General features: G+C 41.5%; 1 protein-coding gene across 2 annotated transcripts in view; it reads right to left on the bottom strand.

Annotated features, from left to right (window-relative positions):
- Positions 1 to 13,737, bottom strand: part of DENND2C (DENN domain containing 2C) — a 94,556-nt gene extending 80,819 nt beyond the window's left edge. Inside the window, exon 1 of one of the 2 annotated variants that reach the window (XM_055584655.1) lies at positions 13,611 to 13,737. The gene's annotated coding sequence lies outside the window, so the exon portion shown is untranslated. Of the gene's footprint in view, positions 1 to 13,124; positions 13,260 to 13,610 lie in introns of those variants that run through there. The other variant, XM_055584653.1, reaches the window with a different exon arrangement.
- Positions 13,738 to 14,428: the final 691 nt, after the last annotated feature.

The raw sequence follows: 14,428 nt of genomic DNA, 5'->3' as shown, positions 1-14,428 counted from the left end.
AACCCTAGATGAAACAATAAGTTGTTGTGAAAGGTAAAAATAGTACTGAACTTATTCTATTTAGTAACGGAAATTCTTTGGTCTTAATACAAAATGATGGTCAGCAGTATTATTCATAACCACTTCAGAGTACATTAAGAACTAAGCTGTAAGAATTCCTTTTCTCCTTGGAATACTCGTTGAACTCAATTATTGATGCAGGGCAAATGGATCTTTCAGCCAAATGTTTTTCTTCAACGTTTTAAACTTCCCCTCAGGAAAATAATAATTAAAAGTCTGGAGACAGGAGAAAATTTTATAATATCTCTACATTTTATTTTGTTCAAGTTTTTTTCAGAGATAATGCTCTCTTTCAGATGTAGCAACATGTTTGAAAGAGTAAAACAGCAAGAGTAGTACCTGCAAAAACAATGTTTTGGAACCCTGAGATATAGAGCTTCCAAGTTAGTTCACTAGGTTGCCAAAAATATCAGCTAAATATGCAATTTTGTCATCCAAAAATATTGGAAAACATCTGCCAAATGAGAATGTCTTTCAACTAGAAAAATTCTAGATCCATACAATCTGCTCAGCTCTTTATCTCTTAACAGCTATCAAACTCTGCTGTTTGGATGAATGGGTACACCCAGGGAATGGGTACAATTAGCTCTGAATAACACATTTAAAAATCTTGGCTACTCAGCAAGTCTCCTTTACAATAATGAATAACTTGCAATGTTTTTCAATATATCCAAGAGATTCGGAGAGTTTTCCGCATATACCAAAGCTCTGTATACATAAAACAGTGATTCCAGAGAGGCCTCTTAAGTACTTAGAACAAATGAGACAGAAACAAGAGTCCAGTGATGACCTGCTGAGCAGTGTGCTCACTCATGATCAGTCTACTGCTTTTGCCTCAAGCTTCAAGGAGACCAGGGAAACAGCTGCCCTGGACATTCAGAAGAGAGGAGGAGGATGCCTGCACTGTCAGCTGTGCTGCTTTGACTGTTGTCTCTCTGTCCATCTCTGTCTATCACTGTCTCTGTCTCTCTGTCTCTCCCTTCCTCCCTTTGCTTGAGTGTTGGGAGGGTGCTTTGAGGAAATAATAAAACATAAAGTGTGGATCTTTGGGGATGGGAGAAAGCACTATTATCAGTAGCTTCAAACAATGTTTAAAATAATTCTTCTATGTTTTCTAACCATATTTGCAATTCTACTACTTTACTTCAGTTCAGTCGCTCAGTCGTGTCTGCCTCTTTGCGACCCCATGGACTGCAGCACGCCAGGCTTCCCTGTCCATCACCAACTGCCAAAGCTTGCTCAAACTCATGTCTATCGAGTCGGTGGATGCCATCCAACCATCTCATCCTCTTTTGTCCCCTTCTTCTCTTGCCTTCAATCTTTCCCAGCAACAGGGTCTTTTCCAATGAGTTAGTTCTTCGCAACAGGTGGCCAAAGTATTGGAACTTCAGCTTCAGCATCAGTCCTTCCAATGAATATTCAGGACTGATTTCCTTTAGGATTGACTGGTTGGATCTCCTTGCAGTCCAAGGGACTCTCAAAAGTCTTCTCCAATGCCACAGTTCAAAAGCATCAATTCTCTGGCACTCAGCTTTCTTTATAGTCCAATTCTCACACTCATACATGACTACTGGAAAAACCACAGCATTGACTAGGTGGGCCTTTGTTGGCAAAGTAATGTCTCTGACTTTTAAAATGCTGTCTAGGTTGGTCATAGCTTTCTTCCAAGAAGCAAGCATCTTTTAATTTCATGGCTGCAGTCACCATCTGCAGTGATTTTGGAGCCCAAGAAAATAAAGTCTGTCACTGTTTCAATTGTTTGCCCAACTATTTGACATGAAGTGATGGGACTGGATGCCATGATCTTAGGTTTTTGAATGCTGAGTTTTAAGTCAGCTTTTTCACTCTCCTCTTTCACTTTCATCAAGAGGCTCTTTAGTTCTTTGATTCTACCATAAGGGTGGTGTCATCTGCGTATCTGAGGTTATTGATATTTCTCCCAGCAATCTTGATTTCAGCTCGCACTTCATCCAGTCCAGCATTTCAGCCCAGTATGTACTATGCATATAAGTTAAATAAGCAGGGTGACAATATACAGCCTTGACGTACTCCTTTCCCTATTTGGAACCAGTCTGTTGTTCCATATTCTGTTCTAACTGTTGCTTCTTGACCTGCAACAGATTTCTCAGGAGGCAGGTAAGGTGGTCTGGTATTTCTATCTCTTGAAGACTTTGCCACAGTTTGTTGTGATCCACACAGTCAAAGGCTTTGGCGTAGTCAATAAGGTAGAAGTAGATGTTTTTCTGGAACTCTCTTGCTTTTTTGATGATTCAGCAGATGTTGGCAATTTGATCTCTGGTTCCTCTGCCCACGGTTCACGTACTGTTGAAGCCTGGCTTGGAGAATTTTGAGCATCACTTTGCTAGTCTGTGAGATGAGTGCAATTGTGTGGTAGTTTGAACATTCTTTGGAACTACCTTTCTTTGGAACTGGAATGAAAACTGACCTTTTCTAGTCCTGTGGCCACTGCTGAGTTTTCCAAATTTGCTGGCATATTGAGTGTAGCACTTTCACAGCATCATCTTTCAGGATCTGAAATAGCTCAACTGGAATTCCATCACCTCCACTAGCTTTATTCTTAGTGATGTTTCCTAAGGCCCTCTTGACTTCGCCTTCCAGGATGTCTGGCTCTAGGTGAGTAACCACACCATCGTGGTTATTTGGGTCATGAAGATCTTTTTTGCATAGTTCTATGTATTCTTTATTGACTATGCCAAAGCCTTTGACTGTGTGGATCACAATAAACTGTGGAAAATTCTGAAAGAGATGAGAATACCCAGACCACCTGACCTGCCTCTTGAGAAATTTGTTTGCAGGTCAGGAAGCAACAGTTAGAATTGGACATGGAACAACAGACTGGTTCCAAATAGGAAAAGGAGTATGTCAAGGCTGTATACTGTCACCCTGCTTATTTAATTTATATGCAGAGTACATCATGAGAAACGCTGGACTGGAAGAAACACAAGTTGGAATCAAGATTGCCAGGAGAAATATCAATAACCTCAGATATGCAGATGACACCACCCTTATGGCAGACAGTGAAGAGGAACTAAAAAGCCTCTTGATGAAAGTGAAAGTGGAGAGTGAAAAAGTTAGCTTAAAGCTCAACATTCAGAAAACGAAGATCATGGCATCTGGTCCCATCACTTCATGGGAAATAGATGGGGAAACAGTGGAAACACTGTCAGACTTTATTTTTCTGGGCTCCAAAATCACTGCAGATGGTGACTGCAGCCATGAAATTAAAAGACGCTTACTCCTTGGAAGGAAAGTTATGTCCAGCCTAGATAGCATATTCAAAAGCAGAGACAGTACTTTGCCCACAAAGGTTCGTCTAGTCAAGGCTATGGTTTTTCCTGTGGTCATGTATGGATGTGAGAGTTGGACTGGGAAGAAGGCTGAGTGACGAAGAATTGATGCTTTTGAACTGTGGTGTTGGAGAAGACTCTTGAAAGTCCCTTGGACTGCAAGGAGATCCAACCAGTCCATTCTGAAGGAGATCAGCCCTGGGGTTTCTTTGGAAGGAATGATGCTAAAGCTGAAACTCCAGTACTTTGGCCACCTCATGTGAAGAATTGACTCACTGGAAAAGACTCTGATGCTGGGAGGGATTGGGGGCAGGAGAAGGGGATGACAGAGGATGAGATGGTTGGATGGCATCACTGACTCGATGGACATGAGTCTGAGTGAACTCCGGAAGTTGGTGATGGACAGGGAGGCCTGGCATGCTGTAATTCATGGGGTCGCAAAGAGTCGAACACGACTGAGCGACTGAACTGAACTGTGTATTCTTGCCACGTCTTCTTAATACCTTCTGCTTCTGTTAGGTCCATACCATTTCTGTCCTTTATTGTGCCCATCTTTGCATGAAATGTTCCCTTGGTATCTCTAATTTTCTTGAAGAGATCTCTAGTCTTTCCCATTCTATTGTTTTCCTCTATTTCTTTGTATTGATCACTGAGGAAGGCTTTCTTATCTCTCCTTGCTAGTCTTTGGAACTCTGCATTCAAATGGGTATATCTTTCCTTTTCTCCTTTGCCTTTACCTTCTTTTCGTTTCTCAGCTATTTGTAAGGCCTCCTCAAACAACCATTTTGCCTTTTAGCATTACTTTTTCTTGGGCATGGTTTTGATCACAGCCTCCTGTACAATGTTACAAACCTCTGTCCATAGTTCTTCAGACACTCTGTCTATCGGATCTAATCCCTTGAATCTATTTGTCACTTCCACTGTATAAATTGTAAGGGATTTGATTTAGGTCATACCTGAATGGTCTAGTAGTTTTCACTAGTTTGTTCTATTTAAGTCTGAATTTGGCAATAAGGAGTTCATGATCTGAGCCACAGTTGGCTCCCGGTCTTGCTTTTGCTGACTGTATAGAGCTTCTCCATCTTTGGCTGCAAAGAATATAATCAATCTGATTTCAGTATTGACCATCTGGTGATGTCCATGTGTAGAGTCTTCTCTTGTGTTGGTGGAAGAGGGTGTTTGCTATGACCAGTGTGTTCTCTTGGCAAAACTCTGTTAGCCTTTGCCCTGCTTCATTTTGTACTTCAAGGCCAAATTTGCCTGTTACTCTAGGTATCTCTTCCTACTTTTGCATTCCAGTCCCCTATAATGAAAAGAGGTCTTTTGGGGGCGTTAGTTCTAGAAGGTCTTGTAGGTCTTCACAGAACCGTTCAACTTCAGCTTCTTTGGCATTTGGTTGGGGCACAGATTTGGATTACTGTAATATTGAATGGTTTGCCTTGGAAACGAACAGAGATCATTCTGTCGTTTTTGAGATTCTACTACTTAAAACTATTTTTAAAATAATACTATATTAGAAACTTATAATAGAGATCCCATCAATTCGGACTGTAAAGTCTGTATCAGATTATAGCCACCTTATAAGCACTATTGAAATGTCCATAATGATAGAACAGAGATATGTCAATATGAAAAGGTGCAATTTTTGATTTTCCACCAACACCAAACATCATACATGTAACATCCATGCATTATTTTTCATCCATGCATTTTAAACAAAAACTTTTTTCAATAAATGTGTAGCACTTTTTCTCTCATGCCACTGATAATGCAACTAAATAAAATAATGAAACTGGAATAAAAAGGAAATTGACATAGTTTTATATACTTTTCTTTCTTTGAAAAGGTTACTGAAAAGTCCAGAATGCTACTTCCAAAAATCTGTTCAATGTTAAAGATCATAACTTTCATTTGGAACATTAACACAAATACATGGAGTCATTTTCATGTGGTTTTGTACATTTGATAATTTTAAAAATTATCTTCGTGAAAGAGAAGATCTTCATGTAAGATATTTTATACTTTTTCTTGAGTCACCCTTTCCTCAACATTTTTGTACTTCCAGATGCAGCAAGCCTTGGATTTTTTTGCTTTATGCTTTCTTTCTTCTCCTAATAATTAGACAGTACATGTAGAGGGAAAATTGGTCTAATTTCTTTTTGAACAACAATTATCACTGAACTCAAAAACATCACACTTGAAGAACATATTTAAAGTTAATAAATAAATCTTAGAGTCGCACCATCTTTACCAACAGCAAAGAAAATCCTGCTACATTCTGCTTGACCTTTAATTACATTAATATAAATTAGCTGTGCAATAACCACTGCATTACGATCATCACCAAACTGACCATCACTCTAATTCATATAATATTGCTCTTTTGTTCCATGGTACCCCTTACAGTTTAAGTAGGTACCAGGGAAAAGATGATTTGCAGTAAATATTGTTGAAAACCAGGCTGTGTCATTTCCTCCCAGCAGGCTCTAATATCATCAGCCTTAATAGACTTTTATTTAATCAGAGTATCAAAGAATACAGATAAGTATTTAAATACAAAATTATGCTTCATATTGCTAAGTAACCAACTCAAAAATATCCTAGACAGCTGGACTGTTTTGTTTTTTTCACTCTAATGGAGAAAAAGAGAGAGAAAGGAAAAAAACACACTTCTTTTAAGTAGCACCAAGAATAAATCTCACCCTCCTCAAAACTATCCTCTAACATTAACATCCAAACAAGAAAAAAAAAATCACAAATATGTCACTTTTATGAATTTAAACTTCGAAGTAAAACTAATAATTGTCCCCCATGTCCTCTGTTATAAACATTTATCTCTGCTATGAAAACCATGAATGTCAGAAATCTAACTTAAAGAAATACAGGAGAGCATAAATAAAATATATAACTGATATAAATGGATTAATACTGCCTGAACTGAATGCTAAAATTATACTTTAAGGTTCCTAACGAGGAATCTAAGATTTATAAGCAAAAAAAAATATAAATTTCCTCCTCAAAAACATGAGGTGCAAGAGAAAAATCTCAGATGCCAAATGTGAAAAAGTAAGTCCTTTGAACTTCTTTCTCTTATCTCACCATTATTTTTAATTCTTCAATCTTATAATCTGGTTTAATGTCCCTGAAGTGAAGAAAAATTTCATGTTTCCCTTTCCTTAGGAGAAAAATTATTCATGCAGCTGTAAGAGAAAAAAGACAAAAGGTTCCATCTTGTCCAATCCTCTGGGAACCAGTGCACGACACTTCCAATTTTGGTCTTTTATTCCACCCAGCTTTCAATGTCCTCACTTTCACTGAGGAAAAAGACTGCCATTTTACTGGCTCAATAAGGAGTACTGAATACAGAAAAATATTTTCAAATATATTTTTGATTCTGATAGTGTACAAACTTCCAGGGGCAGTGACTGCAGTGTGATCCTCATCATGCTGGGCAGGGCTGCAGCTCCCAGCAGGCCATAGGATCCACAGGATCATAAGGCTGAAAATCCAATACACTCACAACCTCTCTGTATATACAGTCATTCTGTTTTTCATATACAGTATTCAATAAATTACATGAAATAATAATGTATTATAAAATAGGTCTTGTGTTAGATGATTTTGCCTAATTTGGGGCTAAAGTAGGAGTTCTGAGCACATTTAAGATAGACAGTAAAGAATCTGCCTGCAATGTGGGAGACTCAGGCTGGATACCTAGGTCGGGAAGATGCCCTGGAGAAGGGAATGGCAACCCACTTAAGTATTCTTGCCTGGAGAATTCCGTGGACAGAGGGGCCTGGCAGGCTACAATCCATGGGATTGCAAAGAGTCAGACACGACTGAGCGACTAACACTGAACTGAACTGAAGCTAAGCTACAGTGTTTGGTAGGTTAGATGTACTAAATGTATTTTCGACTTTCAATATTTTTACCTTATCTTGAGTTTATCAGAACATAACCCCACAGTAAGTTCAGGAAGATCTGATAAAAGCCCATTTTAAAATAAAATGTTAATATCTCATGTTGTTTATTGACTACTGAATCGGAAGTGAAAAAGAGAATGGTGGTATGGATACTAAAAGGTTATAAGTGTATCAGTTGGTTGTCCTTCTGATTGTGTGGCTGACTAGGAGCTGACTCCCTGCCTCTGCCCAGCATTAAGAGAGAGTATCACACAGCATACTGCTAGCCCAGGAAAAATTTCAAGTATAGTTTCTATTGAATACGCACCAATTTTGCACCATCCTAAAGCTGAAATAACAGAAGTGGAACCAACTGAAACTATATAAGCTATAGTCAAGTACAGAGGATGAAAAATAATTCTATAATAAGGAGGATCTACTTTCTTGACTGGCTGTGAATTTGCTTTTTTTTTTTTTTTTTTTTCACAAAGAGATACTCCAATAATAGTTTGGGCAAAACACTTTGGGAATAAACGAATGACTGTCAAATGAAATTTTAAAAAAACAGGATTCATTTGGATGTAAAATCTATTAAATCTTCAAATAAAACCCATATAATTGTTTTATAGTCATAATTAATAAGAAAATAAGTATAAATGAATGAATAATCCCTTCCATTTATACAAAGCAAAATTCTTTGTGTCCCCGCCCTGCAGCCCCTGCCCCAGAGCAATTTCATCTGCTTTTAGGGCTTCAATTCCCACTCTGGCTAACTCCTAAATCTGAATCTCCAATCTCAGCCTCCCCTCTGGGCTCTGGATCCTCTCTTGCCATCTCTACCTGATGGTCCATAGACATCTCAAACTCATCATGTTCAAATCTTAAACAATTAACTTCCCCCTCCCATTAAAAATTAAATCAAGCTCTTCTATCCAGTTTCCCAAGCTGAGAAAGTAAGTTTTTACTTTTCTGTTGACCTTCAAAGCCAATGACTTTTTAAATTCTACATTTGTAAATGTAAATTCCACATGTAAATTCACTTGTAAATTCTACATTTTTATCATCTGTCCTCTCCTTTTCATCCCTATTACTATTTTCCTGCTCAGCTCTTATCCTTTCTTATCTGAGCTATTTCAATAGCACCAGCTTTCTAACTTATCTCTCTACCATTTGCCTCTCCATCCAATCCAGCATCTACATCACACCACCGCCATGTTATCTTTCTTAATTACATAAAGTCCCTCACTGGCTCACCATTGTCTTTAGAATCAAGTCCAAAGTCCTCAACATGATACACAGGCCCTTCACCAAATGAAGACTCTCTTTCTCTGAGTCATAACTTTTTACATGCCTAATCTGTATGTTGTTTTATAGCACATCCTATACTTCAAAGTATTAAAACCACCTTTAACATCATATTCTATAGTGAAAGATTATGTCAAACAGGAAAAAAAATCTTTATTTCAAACGAAAGGCACTGAAATCCCATACTTAACCTAATTTCTAGAAATTTCAGCAATCCTAACATGACTGGCAACCAAGCTCTGCAACCTTTTTGTTTTTTCCTGTTTATTTCCAGGCACCATCTTTTTTAGCCCAATCCCTCATCTATACACTCTGACGTTTAGTGACAATGTGGACCAAAACACATCCCTGAAACATACCATATACTTCCACCTAATATTCCTGGTTTGCATCCATATCTTCTGTTCCCTTCCCTAACTCAGCAAACTCCTATTCATCCTTCAAAGCCAAATTCAAATATGGTATCATCTCACTAATCCTCCTCTTACCATATATAGAATCATCTTCCCAAATCAATGGTCCAATTAAACTCTTAACTATATCTCTGTTATGGGCTTCCCTGCTAGCTCACCTGGTAAAGAATCCATCTGCAATGCAGGAGACCCTGGTTCAATCCCTGGGGTCAGAAAGATCCCTTGGAGAAGGGAAAGGCTACCCACTCCAGTATTCTTGGGCTTCCCTGGTAGCTCAGACAATAAAGAATCCACCTGCAATGCAGGAGACCTGGGTTCAATCCCTGGTTTGGGAATCCTTGGGTTGGGATCCCCTGGAGGAGGGTATGGCAACCCAATCCAGTATTCTTGCCTGGAGAATTCCATGGACAGAGGAGCCTGGCGGGCTACAGTCCATGGGGTCGCAAAGAGTGGGACACAACTGAGGAACTAAGCACAGCATGGCATGTATCTCTGTTATAACTCTTATCACCCTGAAATTGTAGGGACTTATTTACATGTCTGGTTATAAGCATCTTGAAGTCAGGGAAACATTTTCTTGATTCTAACATTTAACTTATCCTCTGCAAAAAGACATTTTAAACTTCTTATTGAAAAATAATCACCTCTCATAGTATTAAGATAATGCCATAATTGCAGTAATTGAGTGACTGAGAGAGCTCAAAAAGAATCTCACGTCATTCACCAGGAAAAAAAATTTTCATATATATATAAAGCATAATTAAGTTGAAGCTTGGATATGCCTTCATCTATACCTTGCAATATCAGTTTCTCTCTCTCTTTCCATCTTTTTGAAGAAGTTCTTCACAGAACTTTCTTTTAAGTACTCCTTGGATTTCATTTGTATCTCACTCACAGAATTCTAAACTCAGTATAGTGAAAGGGCTAAGATCAGGATTTTTGGAGCCCAACTGTCTATCTGAATCCTACCTAGCTCTGGCACATAGGCTGTTTGATATGGGAAAGTCATTCAACCTTTCTATGTTGCTCAAAGAGGAGACCATAGTAATAACACTCCTCAAGGTGGTTCTAAGGATTCAATAAGCTAATGCATGTAAGAATTTAGAACCCTGCCTAGCCCAAAGCACATCCTAATAAATGCTGGTTGATGTTATCGTTATCATCAGTTGTTAAACAACTTTCTCTGTACTTATGCTAGCCTATGGGGCTTCAGTCCATGGGGTCGCTAAGAGTCGGACATGACTGAGCGACCTCACTTTCACTTTTCACTTTCGTGCATTGGAGAAGGAAATGGCAACTCACTCCAGCGTTCCTGCCTGGAGAATCCCAGGGACGGGAAGCCTGGTGAGCTGCCATCTATGGGGTCGTACAGAGTCGGACACGACTGAAGCAACTTAGCGGCAGCAGCAGCATGGGGTAAAATGTAGTCTCCTAGATAGAAGGAATTAAATCCTGCCCATATAAGAATTGTTAGTCTCTCAGTTGGGTCCAACTCTTTGCAACCCCATGGACTGTAGCCTGCCAGGCTCCTCTGTTCATGGAATTATCCAGACAAGAATACTGGAGTGGGTAGCCATTCCCTTCTCAAGGGAGAAGAGACTGACTTCCCGACCTAGGGATTGAACCCAGGTCTGCTGCATTTCAGGCAGATTCTTTACTGTCTGTTGATCTTGGCAGACTGAAGCCTTATACTCAGATTATTTACTGAGCACCTAATACATTCCAATGCACAGTTTTAGCACTTATATTAGTGTATGGGTGGCTTCTCTGGTGACTCAGATGTTGTTGTTTAGTTCATAAGTCCTGTCCAACTCTTCTGTAACCCCATGGACAGACACCCACCAGGCCCTCTGTCAACGGGATTTCCCAGGCAAGAATACTGGAGTGGGTTTCCATTTCCTTCTCCAGGGGATCTTCCCAACTGAGGGATCGAACCCACGTCTCCTGCACTGGCAGGCATATTCTTTACCACTGGGCCACCAGGGAAGCTGCCCACATAGGAACGTAAGTGCTAAAACTGTGCCTTAGAATATATTAATGCTTAATAAATAATGTGAATATAAGATTTCAGTCCGCCAAGATCAACAGATTAGAAATCACAGCAAACCTTATATATGGAGTACATGCTTGTAATTGGTGTTTCAAAACATCCATCTTGCACTGAACTGTTGAAACATGTAAAACTGGTAAAGCAAAACAAAAATTATATTCACTAGAAATTTTCCCTCTACTTCTCCATTTAATTTGGTCTTGGTACCCAGTGATCTAAAATTCTTGTCTATAATGTAAGACTTACTACAGATCATTTAAAATAAAATTTCCAGGGTTTCCTTGGTGGCTCAGTGGTAAAGAATCTTCCTGCCAATGCAGAAGGCATGGGTTCGATCCTTGATCCAGGAGGATCCCACATGCCATCGAGCAACAAAGCCAATGTGTCACAACTGTTAAGCTTGTGCTCTAGAATCTGGGAGCTGCAACTGTTGAGCCCATGTGCCACAACTATTGAAGCCCGTGCAATCTAGAGCTGGTCCTCCACAACAAGAGAAGCCACCAGAAGGAGAAGCCCAGGCACTGCAACTAGAGAGTAACCCACACTTGCTGCAACTAGAGACAAAGCTGTGCAGCAGAGAAGACCGGGCACAGTCACCAAAAAATTAAGAAATTATTTTAATAACAAAATAAAATATAATTTCCAGTTTTAGAAAACTGCCTATTGTCACATCAGAAAAAATAATATTCTTCCTTTATATCCTTATTTAATAAAATCTATCAACACACACACACAAACTAATGAAAAGCCAAGGGACACAATTACTACATTTCCTGGTTTCTGCCTGGGAAACGACTTCAGAACACGCCTACATTTATCCCTAGTCAAAGTGTGCTGGTTACAAACTGTTATTCCTTTTTTCCTTTCCAGTCTTCCCCCAAAACTCCTCACACATTCACAAACCCACAGAAAAGAATGCAAATATCTATAATAAAAGCTGTACCAAAAAATGCAGCTATATATTAATATATTTTGTTTTGGACAACTTAAATCTTACAAAAGCTAATATAAGTCTCGATTTGAAGCAATACTCCTAGCTTACTTTACCAGGTAACTTAAACTACAACTATTTACCCAAAGCAAAGACACAGATTAACTGCTACCAAACTTCTTGGTAAACGATTCAGTAACAGTGTAGTGTGCCATTCTAGAAAAATTCATTAATCGATGAAAAATGGACCACACTTCCAACAATGGTGATTTGTAAAAAACGAGCTTTAACAATTTACACAGTAAACCCAGATGTAGGACTTTATCTAAAACACCGTAGGTGAACCGCTAGCTTTAGGGTAAAGGTTTACAAAGAGCGTACTATGTGCCTGGCGCTTAATAGTTGTTTCACAGAATATACAATACCTAACATTTATAGGACACTCTCACTCATCTCATTTGACCCTAAGAATACCGCCTGACAAAAGCATCCCGATTTTAGAGCTAAGGAAACGAGGCCCAGAAAAGTCGATTTTAACCGAGGTATCACATCTGGTACGTGGGTCCTGGCCGAAACTCCCGCCCCTGACTCATATTCTGATCATCTTCTGTCATACTATAATAGTTAGAAACTCTTGGATGTTCCACTGTCCGATTTTTTAAATCAAAATCCTACTTGACGACTTTACTGTGCTCGTCAGGTTGTGTTAAGGCTCAAAACACAGAAAAGCAAAAATGTTTGAAAAACCCACCGTCTCAGCCTGTCGCGGCTTACTACTGACGAAAGCCCCGCGTTTCCTCCTGAATGCGGAGAGCTCCCTGCTTCCTCCCCAGGACTGCCGAGCGCCCCCGAGCGCAACCCGGACGACGGTCCCCGCGCCCCGAGGTGAGCGGCGGGGAGACCCTCAGTCAGGCTCCATCACAGCCGCCTCCGCCGACCAGCGGGCTCCCAAATCCAGCGTTCGCTGGGCGCGGGGCCGCACGCTCGTGAGTCCCTCCAGGCCGGGGAGGTGCCGACACCGCCGCCAGCCGGCTCCCGCTCTGCGACCGGACGGCTCCCAACGCTCCAAGGCCCGGCTCCCAACGTGCGACACCCTCCGCTGCGAGGGGCCGAAGCCCCTGCCTCACAACCCGCCCCAGGTCACCCCGTTCTTACCTGCGCTGGGCCTCGAGGCCGCCTCCGCCTCTGGGCAGCCGGGCTTAGTCCTCTCAGCCGAGGCGCCAGGTCTGCTGAGTTCCACTTGGGGTGGGCTCTGTCCCGCCCCCGTAGACCCGGCCGCAGGCCCCGCCCCGGCCCGGCCAAGCCCTGTTCTTATTGGCTCATGTTCCCACCCCTCACCTTTGGACCCACCCTTGGACCCGCCCCCGGCACCGCCCGAGGACCTTCCTGCGGGGAGCCGCCCCCGCTCGAGTCCAGTGTCGGGGCCAGAACCTTGCCCAGGAGCCTGGTTTCCAAGAAGCTGCGCTCCGGCAGGCAAGCGGCAGCCACGGCTGTCGTCCGGCCGAGGCCTCTAGACAAAGTTCCTTAGTCACCGTGCCTGCCGTCCAACAGGCTCCACGGCGATGGACAAGAACTTTACATAATGTTGACTCTTCACAGCTACCCGTGAGACAAAGCCTAATCAAGAAATTCAAATGGCACCTCACTCAAGGAAACCGTACTGTCTCCTGCCAACGAATGTAGAAGGCCTGGTGTCTCCAGTGAAAGAGCAGCATCATTTCTCAGGCTGAGCTCAGGGGGGCAAAAATGTCTCCGGCAGTTGCAATACAGCCCCGACTTGAAATGCACAGCTGAATATAACGCTCCCGACACTTGAGGCTTGAAATCCCAGAGCAGAATTGCCTTTGATACTCCCAGTGCCTGAGGTCGGCTCCCACGCCCTGTTGTGACATGATTAAGCGCTGCGCCTGCAACACGCTCGTCCTCAGGTATGTGCATGGCGCGGTGCCTACTGCGAGCAGCAGCCCAGTTTCACTAAGGCTGCTAGTCAAGGATGAGTTGAGCCTGTTTCCCAGGCACTTGCTAACTACCCAACCCAACCTGGGCCCGCCCGATTCCACCCTACCCCGCGCCACGCCACCGGAGCCTCTTGGATCTGGTGACCAAACGCTTCCCACATCTGTTCACATGAAGGTACCAAAATAGAAGACCAGAAAGAGCGGTGTTTGGTCACACATCACAGATGACTCTCACAGGCCAACTTAGCCAAAGGAGTAAAAGCTGCATATCCCAAACCGTTGTGAAACCATGAGCTATGGGGAATAAAACAGGAATTATCTTCTATAATGGTGGGGGCGGGGAGGGAAGGAATGTCAAGACATATTTTTAATCACTTCTCAGTGAGGAAATAAATGTAAATATTGTTTGTAGTAAATTTTGAACAACGATCGGACCCCTCCCCCTCACCACCAAAAAAATCCTTGTGTATTTAGAAAACTCCCCAAAAGATAAATGTTGGG

Source organism: Bubalus kerabau, chromosome 6, assembly GCF_029407905.1.
Source record: "Bubalus kerabau isolate K-KA32 ecotype Philippines breed swamp buffalo chromosome 6, PCC_UOA_SB_1v2, whole genome shotgun sequence".
Taxonomy (NCBI): domain Eukaryota; kingdom Metazoa; phylum Chordata; class Mammalia; order Artiodactyla; family Bovidae; genus Bubalus; species Bubalus kerabau.
Note: the sequence above shows the minus strand (reverse complement) of the source record. Positions and strands in the feature narration are given on the sequence as shown.